General features: G+C 33.8%; 1 long non-coding RNA gene across 2 annotated transcripts in view; it reads right to left on the reverse strand.

The window, feature by feature from the left end:
* LOC111512405 (uncharacterized) overlaps nucleotides 1–16,173 on the reverse strand; it is a 165,921-nt gene that overhangs the window by 20,709 nt on the left and 129,039 nt on the right. For both annotated transcript variants that reach the window (XR_012467820.1, XR_012467819.1), the window contains exon 3: nucleotides 7,040–7,174. This is a non-coding gene — a long non-coding RNA (uncharacterized lncRNA). The remainder of the gene's footprint in view (nucleotides 1–7,039; nucleotides 7,175–16,173) is intronic.

Below are 16,173 nucleotides of genomic sequence, written 5' to 3' on the forward strand. Positions count from 1 at the left end.
GGAATGTTTGAATGAAAATGAACGAGTATCTAAATAACTTGTATCAATCTGTAGCGACAAGTGCGACAGAAATTTTAAACTACATGTTCTTTTATGTTGTCTGTAGAATATAGTTCGAAATATTTCATATCAACTTCTTGTTTTGTTCTTGACGTAATAGATACATTCACCAATCACCTCTGAATTTCAATCTTGGAATAAACATAATTCGAATATCAATGATATAACTACATAAAGATCATTCATACCCATCACTGTCACCTTTCTTATACCGAACAATTTTCCCAGAATTACTTTACTTGATGAGGAATGGAAACGAATTACAAAACACATTAAGGAAATTGGCATTGCTTTCAACTTGATGTTAATTGTAGTTTGAATCCAATTCCATTTGAAACTGTTATTGAAATAAATGTACCTGCCCTGTTTTCTCAACGTCTGAGAGACATTGAATATTCATTGAACTAATTGAATTGATTCGGGAGGGATCGTTTTTATTGAACGCTTTATCAAATGACGATTATAAACATAAAATAGTAATTGTATGGAAGAGATGAAACGAAAGATGGAACAGTGATATCTGATTATGTATCTTGAATGAATCTATATATATATATATATATATATATATATATATATATATATACATGACATATTGAAAGTGATGTACTCACCTCTGAGATTCAAACAAATAAATCTCAAACTGAGTAGATTTTTTCCAAAACTAGTTTATACCTTTACTGGCAATCCTTTTTGTAGTAATTTATTACTTAATAATTATAATTTGGTAATTCGTAAGTAATTGGTTTGGGAATAAGTTGTATGAAATATATGTGATAGTTCTTTCAACGTTATTGAGAAAACTGCAGTTTTTTGCCACAGTGTACAATGTAATATTTACTTTGAAACCAATAAATTGATTTTCTATAAGGTTTCTCTCAGGGCATTTGGAAGGTAGGTAATCTATCAAGATTTTCAGATATAAAAAAAAACGCCATTGAACATCGCCTACTTTATCATAATACATCTCCAGTCCGTTCCTAACTAATGAACAAGGAATATTTTCATCGGCTTTCAAAAACTCGGTAGTAAATCTGATTCACAGAAAAGGAGATATTCAGGAAATGTACAATTAACAGCCAATTCATTCAGTTATACATCATTCCAACATCTTTGAGAAAATAATGAAAACCATGGTTAAGAGATATGAGATTGTGTCCACAAACTAGTTTAGATTTGAAGAGAATACGTCAACCCAAGAGTTCATTCTAGCATTGATAACAAAACTTACAGACGCTATGAAGGAGAGCAGTTAATCTTCACAGTGATTTGTTGACTGCTGTCACTGGAAGACATACGCGTAAGGGATATTTGATCATGAATTTTTCGCAATTAATTCTCAAGTTGCAAAAGACTAGATTACTTTTAACTTACAAAAATTTTTATGTTCCTTATGAATGTTTGCCAATATCGCCATTTTGACGTCGTAACTGTATATACTTTGAATTTTGATTCCATGACTGTAGTATCTTGTACTGGAAGCTGGGTTAATATTTTTTTTCTTTGTTAATCTGGACTAGATTTTGATTTTTATGAGTAAAACTCTATAGTCGAAAAGGTATCCAAACACCTGATCCTTGGCGCTTCCAATGTGGTACAATCAACAGATTATTTCTGGAAAAAATCCCAAATAACAACTGAAGACAAACCCAAGTACGTATCGAAAGTAATGAGTAACCGCAATATATGCAAAAGAAGTAGGCCTTTTTAAGTTATAGATCAAAACATCATTAGTATTGGAGTTTCTGTATGATCAGAAAAAAAAACAGCACATGGGAAACCCGCCTTTCAAACATTTTGGTGCGAGACAAAATGGTTTAGACTTTCAGAGCTGAGGTTTTCAGTGTCATTGCTTTTCGAGTTTTATCTCAGCAGGGGTCTATCGCATACCGTGATCTTGTGGAAAGGTATACATCGGAACCACCAAACGATCCATGGGAACAAGTCTGAAAGAGCATAAAAGGAACTGCAGACTAGGCCAAACGGACAAGTCAGCTGTGGCAGAACACGCACTTAGTGAAGGTGACCACATAATTTTGTTTGAAAACAGAACTAATTGCCCCCAACCAGGGATAGTATGGCCGACTGGTACGGAAGGCAATAGAGATCCACAAACACACGGAGAATTTCAACAGAAAAGAAGAAGCGGTTAACCTCAATCGAATATGGAACCCCATTTTAAGGAATTCTAGAATAACGAACAGGGCAACATGCAGCAAGATTGTTAATGTTCCAGGTTCAAGTGTAGGTACGAGTACAGGTTCAGGTGCAGGTACAAGTACAGGTACAGGTACAAATACAGGTATAAATACAACTGATTACCTAACAAGTCATAAATACGCTTTACGAAGCCTGAAAGGTAGTCATCGGACAGCAAGCCATGATGGTTAAATCTCTGAAGAAGCTAGCCACTCGCGCCAGCAAAACGTCAAGAAGAAATTCCAAAAATCCACGGCTTTCAAAGTCGAGAAGCAATGACACTGATATTGGTGCGTATTGGTTGATCAATGAAAATCTTAATTTTTATAAGGAGTCACCGTGAAAATACTTATCAAGAAACTGATGAGGTAGTTGGGAACATGGGTGACGAAGTAGAAATAGGAAAGAAAGCAGTAATATAACATAATTAGGATCATTTTGTAGCTATAGTTATGTTACATGGAAATTATCATTTCAAATTTGTCTATTTCTAATATACAGGGTACAGCGCGATAACCGTCGGTTAGTTGACATTTGGAAAATAATAGGATTCATATCCTGAAAATTGGGAAACATAGGTGTTTCTACAACACATCCAGTTATGACAGGAAATAAGTACGAACTTCTTCAATTCAATATAACACCCTGAATTGACAAGAACAAGATAAGGTGGGTTACATCCGGCTTTTTCCCCTTCAAGTCACCAGGACCTGACGGTATAAGACCAGCCCTACTTCAATGGGGGCTGGATATTCTTATGTCGCACCTGGTTGGAATATTCAGAGCCTCTCTAGCTCTGAGGTATATTCCTAGTAAGTGTAGAGAAGTACGAGTAGTATTTATACCCAAACCATGTAGGATGGACTACACCTTACCAAAAGCATTCCGATCAATTAGTCTCACATCGTTCTCCTTAAAAACTATAGAGAGGCTATGTGAGCGGTACATAAGAGATGAAATACTAGTTCACAACCCACTTCATCCAAATCAGCATGCATATATTCCGGGAAGATCTATTGATTCGGCCCTTTACCATGTGGTTGGCAGAATCGAGAATTCATTGGAGAACAAAGAATCCACCCTGGGTATATTCATAGATATCGAGGGAGCGTTTGATAAAATAACCTTTCCAACATCGAGAAGAGAATAGTAAGGAAAAGGCATTTCAACTAAGATTAAAATTCAGCATATTCGGCATCGTTCTGTAGTCATATAATGAGAGAGAACATAAGTAGGTATACCAAATAATCAGATTTCAAAAAGACCGGCCTTCGTGCGATGGGCACGAATCCTTTAAAGTCTGTTCGGAGTTGCCTATCATCCAAATTCTGATGTGGAAAAGTCTGCATCTGGTGACAGTAGCTCCCAAATTTTATTCAAATAAAACAAACCCGGCAATAGCGAGAGAGTTACCAAGGATTGATATAAAGTAAAGTATTATTTCACTGGTGACCCAGATATATAAGAACCCGTAGATGTTACACTGGTTACAGCTAAGTGGATTCCACGAGGATTTCTCGGTTAAGAAATCTAATTCCACTGTTCAGACCATTTTGTTAATGTTGTACTTTATTACATTTCTCACCAAGAAGCAGTCTAAAATTAAAACACGAAATTGTTTTTGATCCGTTGTTTTAAAAATAACAAAAATAATGGCACTCTTGAAAAAGACACATTGTCAATCATGAAACAGCAATTGAAAACATTTAGGAAAATGAATAGGGGCACATGAACCCTCCTCTATATTTCCATGTCGTCTGAACTATGTATTTATCCAAAAGTATTTGAGTTCAAAATGTTTAATACATTTTCAGCAATACGGTAAGCCGTACCATAGTACCATTTAGTGAATTTTATCTCCACTTCATGTCTGGGTACATTCATTTCCCAATTAATGTTGGGTCAGTTTCAGACTAAATGGTGCAGAAACTGTTCCGATTGAAACGAGCATATTCCTCTAACGATTCTGTTTCGAATGTCTTTTATCCATTTCGATCAAACGAAAAAAGTGACATTATAAATCGTCAAAGGAATATTGAACCGACTGAGGGTCTTACATCAAAGTCAGAAGTTAATTTCCTTTGCGTCTTGACCAAGTTATTATTTAATCTGTGCAGCGGTCATTTTCCATTCGATTTGATTGATGGAAAACGTATTCCGAGAGACAGCGTAACGAAAAAGTTGATTGATCAATTTACATGGGCACAGTTATATTCTTCAAGTAGTGATTGAAATTGAAGCACTTTCACAATTATTCTACCCACCCACTTTTGAAAATAACAAAATTGGGACTGACGCATTTCTGACAAACATAATTTTTTTTTTCATTACAGGCAAATTTTATGCTATAAGGTATTTAGGTTAGGTTAGGTCCAAAGTGAGTGGGTCTATTCGATCCTCCACCGCAGCCCGCAAGGGTTTATTGTGGCTCACACCTATTTACACTCGACCAAATACCCCCAGCTTCTTAATGAAGCCGATTAGTTTGTATAGTGAGTGGTCTTTCAGGTCAGATGGTAAGAGTACGGCTCTGCCGAACTCTAAAAACCTGATTCGGTCCCCAGTGGGGCAGGCACAAAGTATGTGCTCTGCTGTTTCATCATTTCCCAAACAGAGGCGACACACATTGTCTTCCGACAGTCCGAGTCTCTGCATATGATGATTCAAATGACAGTGACCTGTAACAAGACCTGTTAGACATCGTAGTTCATTCCTAATGCTCCAATAAAATATGGCATCAGTTGCTTCCTGTCTTTTTGATGTGATTTTCGGATATTGCATTGGCAGACTTTCTTAGATTCATAGCAATGAAAACTTCCACGTATATAAAAGTAGTCATGATAAGAACTACATTCACCAGTCTAGAAAAATTGAGGTTTCATTCAAAGCACCTACGTACTTTTTGATAAATTTCATACAACGTAATCAATCTTGAAAATTAAAGTGATTTGATTTGAATCCTGTACAGTTTTTCCAAACGAATTTATACTACAGAGATTCAAATCCAACGTGAATCGCTACTTTCGCACAGGAACCGCTCTTAGAGCGCCTTGAGTATTAACCTGTAATGCTTGCGATTTTTCTTTAAAAAAATGTTGTTAAATCTAAGGTTATGACGGATAGGAATATGCTGAACTGATTTTTAGCGTTTGATATGATGTAAGTGAAGGTTATTCATTAACGAAATATTTTATTGATTATTTTGTCTTTGTACATATATTATTGCTACTATAAACCAATTGTTACTTTTGTAGGGTTAAATAAGGATACTAATAATGTACAAACACAAATTTATTATCATAAATTTTGAGCCACGTTTCACATAATAAAAGAATATTATGTGCCTTCTGGTTAGATTTTTATAATACTGTCAACAGTACGTGTCTAACGCACACTGAACACTGATCGTCTGTCCGACTAGAGAGGAAGAGCCTGTCTTCCGCTGACGTATGCGTGGGAGATTTGGAAGCCGTTACGCGTTATGTTACGAAGCGAATTACCCTCCCATAAAAAGTTAGCACTTCAAATATGTGAAATGGTAACACATTGTTTGAGATAATATTATAACCGAAAATGTTGTTCTCTAACAGTGAATATCTTTCGTTGGTAAAATTGCTTGAAGTTTGTCTCTGCTAAAATTCACCTGAATGGTAAAAATTACCTGATTTGATGAATGTATGTAACTTTCTTGGCTAATGGTTACAACAAATTTATGTATTTTGATAAATTGATAGATGTAGCCGTTACTAAGTGTTAGGAGATCTTCATGAAAAATGAGAAATAAAACCTTCTGTTGTTTTGCAGTTTCGTCCTATAAGGACATTTTCAAACTTATATATTAATGTTTGAAAATGTCCTTAGTTACAAATACAAGTTGTAAAAAAAAGAAAGTTTTATTTCTCATGTCTCAGCAGGTATTTTGATATTTGTTTTCATCTGGTTGTTAGGATGATTTGAAGTATCCTGAATAGTTGTTAAGTTGAATATATGTATTTTCATTAGTTTTTAAGATGAATGCACATAGCTTGATATTTGTCTATTATTGTAGTTCTTAGGATGAAAGTTCTACGACGGTGAATCTTTATAAATGTGTTCGTTATTTTTTAGTGAATTATTCTATCTTTACAGGCAAGCCAGACAACAATTTGTCGACAAAATATTTTGAAAATATCGTCATGTGGTGAAAACTTGCTCTAAAAAACATGATATTCGGAAAAATTCATAAGTTTTCTGAACAACTTTCAAAATGAAACAAACCTTCTATCAAGAGGTTTGTTTTAATGAAGTTAAAAAGCCCACATTGTAACGTTACGTGATTCATCAACCTCAACTCTTTAATAGGAACGTAGATACAAGTCATCTTACAAATTGTTCGTTTGCCACCTGGGTCGTTTCTAATTGAATTTTCACTAAACAGCTTATTAGCAATCATTTTCAGATTTTATCTTGACATCATTATTTTTCATAATACTTGATAATTGCCTCATTATTTTTTGTTTGTTGAAAATTTAATTGGTGACGTTCATGCATATCGGCACAAAATTAAAATAATTTGGTTGTACGAAATGATGTAGCCAGACCAACGAAACATTTTTTTCTAATTGCCTCATTAGGAAGGGACGTCTAGTTAATTAAATTCCGAATAGTTTCTTTATTCTCGCAAATCACCGCCTGTTGTCGCCACTTTCGATTAAAATTAACTACTAATATACAATTACGAGACGAAAGAACGGAACAGTGATATTTTGTTTGTAGACAGTAAAAAATAAATTTTGCTCACCAAACATTTTTCAAATCCAGATTATTTTGGTTGGTTTCCGGGATTTGCCGTGGTCTTCTTTGGTAACAACGTTTCGACTGCAACTGGGCAATCATCTTCAATGGCGTGGTTGGAGCACTCTTCTTGATGTATCAACTGAAACAGTTAATACGTCAGCTGTAAAAGCCCACATTCCTGAATTGACAGATTTTTTTGTTTCACTAACCCTTCAGAATTTGGAGTTTTAAAAGTCGAAATTTCGGATTAGAAAAAATGAACATTCAAATACTTCCTAAATATAGACATATGCTTTCCATATTTTCGAAATTTTCGGATACTGAAAAACCGTATATGAATATACAGAGTGTCATCATTCGAAAAGTTTTCATCATTGAACATTGGCAATCGAAATATTGTTATTTGAAATACCAGTCTGTAACGTATTCAAAAAATACCTAATTGTGAGATTCTCAATTAACAATTTTACAAAAAACGCAACACGTGTTTCGCCATACAATGGCTAGTCAGTAAAGACACAACCGAAGGAGCCGTTGTATGTCGAAACACGTGTTGCGTTTTTTGAATACATTATTTATGGATTTCTATCAAGTATCGGCCAATTCCATCATATACAAGTCTGTATTTGAAATCTCAGTTGGAGGTGACCCAAATCGAATATCACCCTGAATAAATGTTCAATGAATACATTTTGATAATCCCTGAATTTTTGTACTTATTTTATTTCTCCTAAACTCATAAGTACAAATTACTAATTATATATTAGAAAAATACTGCCTCTGAAATGCTCTATAAAAATAAATAAAAATAATAAATAATATAATAAAATGAATAAAATAAAAATTGATAGTAAAAGTGATATATCGATAACAATATTTATTATATTTGTGCAAGTATTCTCATTGAAAATGCAAAAAAAATTCGGAAGGAAAGATGTCAAAGTTACTGACACGTCAAATTTTTTTTACATATTTTTTTTTATTTTCACTGTGGGGGGGCCTTCTCTTGTGGGGACCCCGAGGCAGTTGCCCCGTCTGCCCAAATCTGGTCCTAGCCTTAGGTATGATTGGTGGTAAAAGTTAAAGTTTTGGAGTGAGACGATTTGGTCAAAGGAAATCAATCAATCAATCAAGAAAGTACTAGTGGCAGGAAAAACTACGTGTCTGGCTGGGCATGCACCTTTCATAGAATATAAATGGGCATTTGAAAAACCCACTAGTAATTTACCCAGACCCTATACATTCAATATTGAAAATACGAAAAAATGTTTTATTTATCGTTTAAAAAGGCAAAGCAAGGTATAATGAGAAGAGATATTGCCAAATATTTACTAGCAGCAAAAATTAAAATTTCAACAATTTTAGGATTATACGAGCCTGCAGCTGTCGCTTGGTTCAATTTGTCTGGCAAACTGTATTATTTTATTGAATTGACGGCCAAACTGCAGGACTTCAAACCGTGGAACCAGAGTTCCATTGAAAGTTCAAAACGTTTCATGATTGATATTTATATGAAAAAAAAAGAGAAAATTTTGATGGATGTTGATGGTGACAAACTTTCGAAATACCTCACCTTGGTAATGTCATATCCAAAGCAAACTGTAATGAAAAAAGTGATATGGAAAGTAAAAAAGATCTCTATCTCACAAATTCTAATTAATTATTTATACAGTGTGTAATCTATTTTTAATTTAGTACATGAACAAAATTGATGTATCTCTAGTGAATAACAGGTAAAATGAATGAAAGTAAATGCTAGAAATCGAATACTTTTCCCAATAACTAGAAATGCAATTTCTGAGGTTCCTGTTTGACTTTTCATCATTTGAAAAGTAAATCTGTTTTTTTGTACAAACACTTCGGTTTTTGCTGATTTGGATCATTAGAAAAAAAGGCTTCTGAACATTTTTCTTTTCCGATTTGAAAGCGATTTGGAAGCGTTTACATATAAAAATTATATTTCATCACTGTTTCTCCGTACCGCTATATTTTCAGGTTGAAATTTTGTATGTAGGTTTTTTCTATGTTGTAGATGTGCAATGAGAAATGATTTTTAAATATTCCAACTGAAGAGCTCCCTTGAGGATAAAACGGACGCGTTTACATATGAAAATTACATTTTCACCACTGTTTCTCCGTTCCACTATATTTTCGGAGGCTGAAATTTTGTATGTAGGTTTGTTTTATGTTGTAGGTGCAGAATAGGAAAGGATTTTTGTGAATTCCAACCGGGGCGCCAGCCGCGAGAGAAAAAGTCGCGTTAATAAATTAAAGCATCAACCGACCCGAAGCCGGTTCGATTCGCCAGTAATAATAATAATATAATAATAATGTTCATTTATAAATATACAACAGCGCAAGATAGTAACATGTAAACAAAACAATACAAACAAACATGGAGAAACCCACTAAAACTGAAGTTGTGCGTGGGAATTCTTTAGTTGCGCAATGCATAACTGTTGTGCAGAATTGATTTTACATTTAAACAAGGCGATGAAAAAATTTATTATCAAACTAAGACTAAAAGACACAAATGAATGATTAATTTTTTAAAAAGAAAGGTTTGTTATATATATATATATATATATATATATATATATATATATATATATATATTTATATATATATATATATATATATATATATATATATATATATATATATAGATATATATATATATATATATTTTATTAGATATTTTATTTTAAAGTACACACGAGGATTATTCATTTATTCATGAGTATATCATGAACAATGTCTCTATTAATAATATATACATACTTTTCGAAGATGGTTTTCATCAGGTTAATATTATTTATTTTATGAATGTATGTTTAGTACAGATCAGGTAAGTAATTGAACATTTTTGCACTGTGGTATTTGTAAGAGTGTTGCCCAATTGACTTTTTTGTTGCGTTTAGCTGTACATTGCCTTTTGTTTTAGTGCGAGTATTATAATCATGACCGATTTGCTGAAGAGATGTTTTATTTTTGAAAATATACAATATCATATTATATAATATAACTGTCGTACATCAAGTAGCTTTGAATCTCTAAAAATATAATTAGAGGGGTAGTAATTCTTTCTATTGTACATAATTTTAATAATTTTTTTTTGTAATACCTCAGCTTTTTTCAGGTGGATGTCTAATATGCCACACCAAAAGAGTATCGCATATTGGAGCCTAGATTGTACTAATGCGTAGTATATTATTTTGAGGTGATTTATATCGAGAATGGATCTCAAGTACTTGAATTTATACAATAAACATCTCAATGATTCAGTTCTTACGTCAATATGTTCATTCTATCTGAGATGTGAATCAATTATGTCTCCCAGGTATTTAATGATCTGTTCTTAGGACTTCTATTTGTTTTCCCGTGGTTATTTATTAGTAATTCATTACAGTTGGGTAGTTGATTTTCGTAGCTTGCAAAGGGTAGAAATTTTGTTTTTTCAAAATTGATTGTGAGTGACTTATGATCAAACCAGTATTTCAATACATTGATTTGGGTTTCAACTTTCAATTTTTCTCAATTATCATCAGTATATATCATGGCCGTATCATCTGCAAAACTGTAAATGGAACCATCTATCTTCATGGTAAGTAGGCTATTGATATATAGTGAAAATGATGTAGGTCCAATTACAGTACCCTGTGGTATACCATAAGTAATTTCTCTTTCAGAACTGAGAGTATTGTTTATTTTCACTATTTGCCTTCTGCTACCCAAATAACTTCTGAAAAGTTATTGTGTTTTGCCCCGTATTCCTGATTTATTTGATACCTCCAACAACTGATCGTGGTCAACAGTGTCGAAAGCTTTTGCTAAGTCTAAAAATACACATAATGCCGGCCGTCTTTGATCTATGTGTCCGTTTATTTCCCCTGTTAGTGCAGCAATTGCATCATTAGTTAGGAGACCTTTTCTAAAACCATATTGTTTGCAAGAAAGAAGCCTATATTTATCAATGTATGAAGTTATCCTCGAATTCAGTGCTTTTTCGAATACCTTATTGAAACTTGTTACAAGAGATATTGGCCTGTAGTTACTGACTACTTCCTTTTCCTTTTTTGACTATCGATTTTTTGAACGTGTTTGGACATTGACCGGTTTGAAATATATTATTTATTAAAAGTGTTAGTAAGGGTGTGATTTCAGTTGCTATTTCCTTGAGTTCTTCTGCTCTGATACCATCATGTCCTGGCGATTTTCTATTTTTCAAGAGAGTATATTATTTCTCTGATCTCGCTATCAGTAACTGATGTAAGGAAGAATGAATTTGTATTAGGAGTTTGTTCTGGAATATTCGTAGTGAGGTTACTTATTTTATCTGCAGACTGTTTTTCTACATTCACGAAAAACTTATTGAATATATCTGCTTTGATGTTATTATCTTGAGTTATTGTGCCGTCCTCACATTGTATTTCTTTAATTGCGGTGTTTTTTTTAGATTTATTGCTGTTGTAAACTAGTTCTCAGAGTTTTTTTGCGCTATTTTGGCTATTTTTTTATTTCATTCTGGTAAAACTTTTGTTTTGCCAATTTTATGAGTGTATTTGTGTGAGCTCTATATTCGATGTATTTCTTCCATTTCGTATTGTTTCGAGAATCCCTTTTATATGTATACCCGATGCAATGCATTTTTATGATTGATTGAGTTAACAACTCCCACTGTAATCCACTTTTTCCTTTTGTTTTCTTCTCTTCGTATCCTCTTACTCAGTGTATTCTGTTTAATCATTATTTTAAGAGTTTCACTTAAATATTTGGCCTGTTTATCCGTAGTTTGTAGATTAGTATAGAAAGACCAGTCATGTTCTCTAATATTTTGTTTAACCAGTTCATATTGTACGTAATGTTTTACTCTAGTTAGTTTGGATGTTGACATCATTTTTCCGTTTGAAATCATTAGTAAGGTACTCTGATCTGTTATGCATGTATCATAAATTGCCGGGGTACATGCGTCGTGTATATATTTGCGCGCTCTCAAAAATATATGGTCTATGCATGTCTTTGACTCTTTTTGTATTCTGGTATTTTTGTTTATCATAGAGATGAAGTTATATGCACTCATGTGGTTTAAATAATCAGAAACTACGTCTATATCTTTGTTGATATCTAAATTCATATCCCCAATAATAATATGATTATCTGACTTATGATTCTTTGTTTCCTCTAGATATTTTTGGAGTTTGGTAACAAAGTCTTCTGCCTTTGTGGAAGGAGATCTATACAGTGCAGTAATAAGAGTTGGATGATGCTCTATATTCAGCTCAGTTTGTATTGTTCTGCACTCAGCGATACTTAACACAGTGTGATTATATTTGATATCATCTTTCACATACATGATAACTCCATCATTTTTGTTGAGTTCTCCTCCAGTATAGATCATCTGATAACCATCTAGATTGTATTGCCAGTAAAGATATAATTTGAAATTTCCACACATTCCTCTATTTATAAACTGAATATTCCGAAATGTTGATAAATTATGATCGTAAACTATCATCTAAATTTAGACCACTTTTTTCTGTCAATTAATAGAAGCTATTCTGGTTCCATTTTATTATTGTGTCTCTGCATAAATTGTCTCCATTCACAATTTACGATGAAAATGTTCAAGTTAATTAGAACTACTGAGAGACTGTGGTCCAGCAGCGGAACATCCTTTGAAATCATTGCAAAACGTCTACGAGGCTGTCATAAATTTCTCCACTTTATTTTCGAATGTGGACTCTCAATTAGCGTAAATTGGTTCGAACACCGAATCAACACTTTCAAAATCACATTTTGTATTTTGTAACATTATAATCTGCCAAACCACAACATTTGCAACACATTCTTAGTGTTAAGTTCCAGTGAGAATCGATTTATTGAAGTTTTAGAAACCTTTTTATATGTAAATACGTTTTCTCAGAAGTTGAATTTTATGATTACGAAAATAACAAACTGGCTGGATAATTGCGTTTTCATGGTCTGCTTACCAAAAAGTAGTTCATTTGAAATATTCACGCTGAGATTCCGTTTGAAGTTCTATGAGTTATTTCGTTGTTCTGATTTGTTCTGATGCAGTTATTGAGGAAGAAATGAAACACCTGGTAACCAGGTGTTGCCCATCTTTACACTTGACTGCACCATATTGATGATGGACCAAAGGCCCGGAACACGTGTCAATATTTTTCCACCTTTTTGAGTGCTATGTCCGATCAATAACTTCGTTATTTATATGAAGACACTCGATAACCTCCGTATTTGTATTATTTCCTGGACCCGGATGTCTATAGCTACCTGCGTGACATCCGGATCATACAAATGGATTATTTTCTACTGACTGTTTAAGTTCTAGTCAAGAATTTACAGAATGAAAAAAAACACACAACGAGGAGAAACCAGCAAATCTTCAGACCACGTTTGGACTCATCATCATAGTTGTACCAAGCTGAGATCATCCACAAGGAGAAAGACTGGTTTGGGAGGAAATTCAAAGAAGCTGCATAAATGTTCTACAACCAAGCTAGCGTAGAGATACGCAACATATAGAAACCTGTTCGACTCCCGCTAAACCGGTGAAGCTGATAAAGGGAAGAGGGGGTAGGTGAAAGCGCTTGAATGACCTATACTTATTCATCTCTCGAAAGGATAGTCCAGTCATCACCCAGTGACGATTGTGGATACTAACAAACGAAATATCGTGAAGTAACTTGGTTTGAAATATTATTAAATTTTTTTAATTTTTTGATTTTTGCTTATTTTCATTCTATTTCATTTCTCTTTGTAGCCATTTCCATTTTGTATCTTGCTTATTTTATTCTTTTCATTGTATTTTCATTTCAGGTTTCTTTGGTTGATATATATTGATATTTCAGCTATTAATTCTAATTTCATTTGTTCCTTCATAGATTTCGAATCATAAAGGAATCATATTAGATACCTTAACAGATTTTTTTTAGAGACCTAATGGAAGTTCGAACTGATGAAATTAGGAATTCCAGTGTTATCATAATTGAAACTATGAACGTACAACATATTTTCCTGAATCCAAATTATGAAATAAATATCTCGGAGAAGTAGAAACAAGCTTCGGAAGAGGTTAATTTCGCAGAATTGCCAGAGCATGAGAATGAAATAGCTGATTTTTTTCATATGAATACCACGATTAGACGAAGAGTGAACAGGAATAATCTCAGTTTCATGATATAGTAATGAACTTAGGGACAACTTTCGTAAATTTTCGACTTTCGAAAAGACATTGATCCAAAGTTCATTATCCTTCCGTTTGAATCAAGATATACTGACGAATTAGATCGCATTTTCACAAAGTTGAACGTAAAATGAGCCTTCTGGCTCATGTTGATTGATTCTGAAAACAACACTTTGGAGAATGAAAAGTCAGGGATATATGAAAATATTTATTATTAAAATATTTTACTGATTATTTTGTGTATGTACATATATTATGGCTACCGTAAGCTAATTGTTGCTTTTGTAGGATTGAATGATGATACAAACACAAAATTAGTATTATCATTTTAAAGCCAAGTTTCACATGCTAAAAAAATATTAGGGGAAACCCGGGCAACGTGAATACCTTAGGCTTTCCTTGATCATTGTCGTTTAGTTATAACTGGGGAAATTGAAACGAATATTTATATTGTGTCTTCATTTGAACTTACAAAATGTAATACCTAATATTTGTTCTTAATAATAGCTAAACTATTAGATATAAGGCCAGTTTTCAACAATGGCATGAATATCCACTTTGCCCAGCACCCCGAGTAAAGTGGACTCAGTACTAGGGCAAAGCGAACAACATTATTCGTCATGGAACTCAACATTAAAATTGACATTTTTTTTACAATGCTAGTTATTGTAGTTATTACAAACAAAGAAATTGAACTCATGAATAAATAAGCATTTTAAATTGAAGGAACATATTGAAAAAATATTGTTCTGAGATTCATTCGAAGAAGACGCGTGAATGATGGACTCGGGCAAATTAATTCTTTCCGTTGGGGGCAAAGTTTCTGACTGAGTATTCAAATTGAATGTGCCTGCAAGTATATCGGCTGGTGCAAAATGATGATCACCAAAAGCATGCTTGTTCAAAGACCAAACTCCGGGACTTTCAAACGCATGCACTGCGTTGATGGCCACCGCAATTTTGAGAAAAACTGGTGCTAGCAGCTGGTTAATGATGCGGCCGGGGTAAGATTCTTTAAACTAATGATTTCCCTTTTAAAATACGTTTTCAGTGGGCTATATATAGCAACATCCTTCGGTTGCATTTTGTGATTAGTGTGGATGATATCACCACATTTTTCTTGGTTGCGTACCCAAGTGCAGGATAATATTTGTAACTTTCGTGATTGTATAGTATCAACAGGAACTTTTCGTCTGATGTAAGCCTCACTTGCTCTACGAAAACGTGCATCCAATTCAAGAAGACTTCGCCTGATGTCCAACCATTGGGAGTACACGTTCCTTGAGTCCCTGGCGGACTTCCATCAAGAAGTATTGGCTGCATCTTCTTTATATCAAAAACTAAAAAAGGTGGAAGAAATTTAAGCTACCAGCTGCATTAAACAGCCAATGACAGTTGTGAATATGGGACGGAATCGACCTAACTGTGGAGAAGCAATTCCACATTTGACATGTCGATATAATGTAGCCTAAGCTAGCCCGTATTTTTTTACCGTCCTTTTAATCGATTCTCTAGTGTTGTCTTTATTTTTATACACCATCTGCAATGGAAAAAAACGCTATAAAGTACATAATTCCATTAAACTGTATAACTTGTCATGACCGGGCAAAGTGAATACGGTATCCACTTTGCCCAATCCGCTTTGCCCTTCGAGTACATTTTTGAGGTTATCCTAAATTACTAAAAAACTGGAGCATCTAAACTCGTTGTCTACGGATAAATGAAAGCTACATAATCATGCATCAAATCCTACTCATAACAAAGAGCATGTCGCAAATAATATTATAGTTATAAACGAAACACTAACACCTGTAAATTGATATTATTTTTCCAAAAACACACTCTGTGTGCGCGGTAAACACGTCGTCCCGACGTGTTTACCGCGCACGGGGCGACAACTAGCGACCGTTGCTATGACAACACGGCGGCCG

Source organism: Leptinotarsa decemlineata, unplaced genomic scaffold (genome assembly GCF_025532065.1).
Source record: "Leptinotarsa decemlineata unplaced genomic scaffold, Ldec_3_MD MMD2_tig00026354_RagTag_RagTag, whole genome shotgun sequence".
In the NCBI taxonomy this organism is placed as follows: domain Eukaryota; kingdom Metazoa; phylum Arthropoda; class Insecta; order Coleoptera; family Chrysomelidae; genus Leptinotarsa; species Leptinotarsa decemlineata.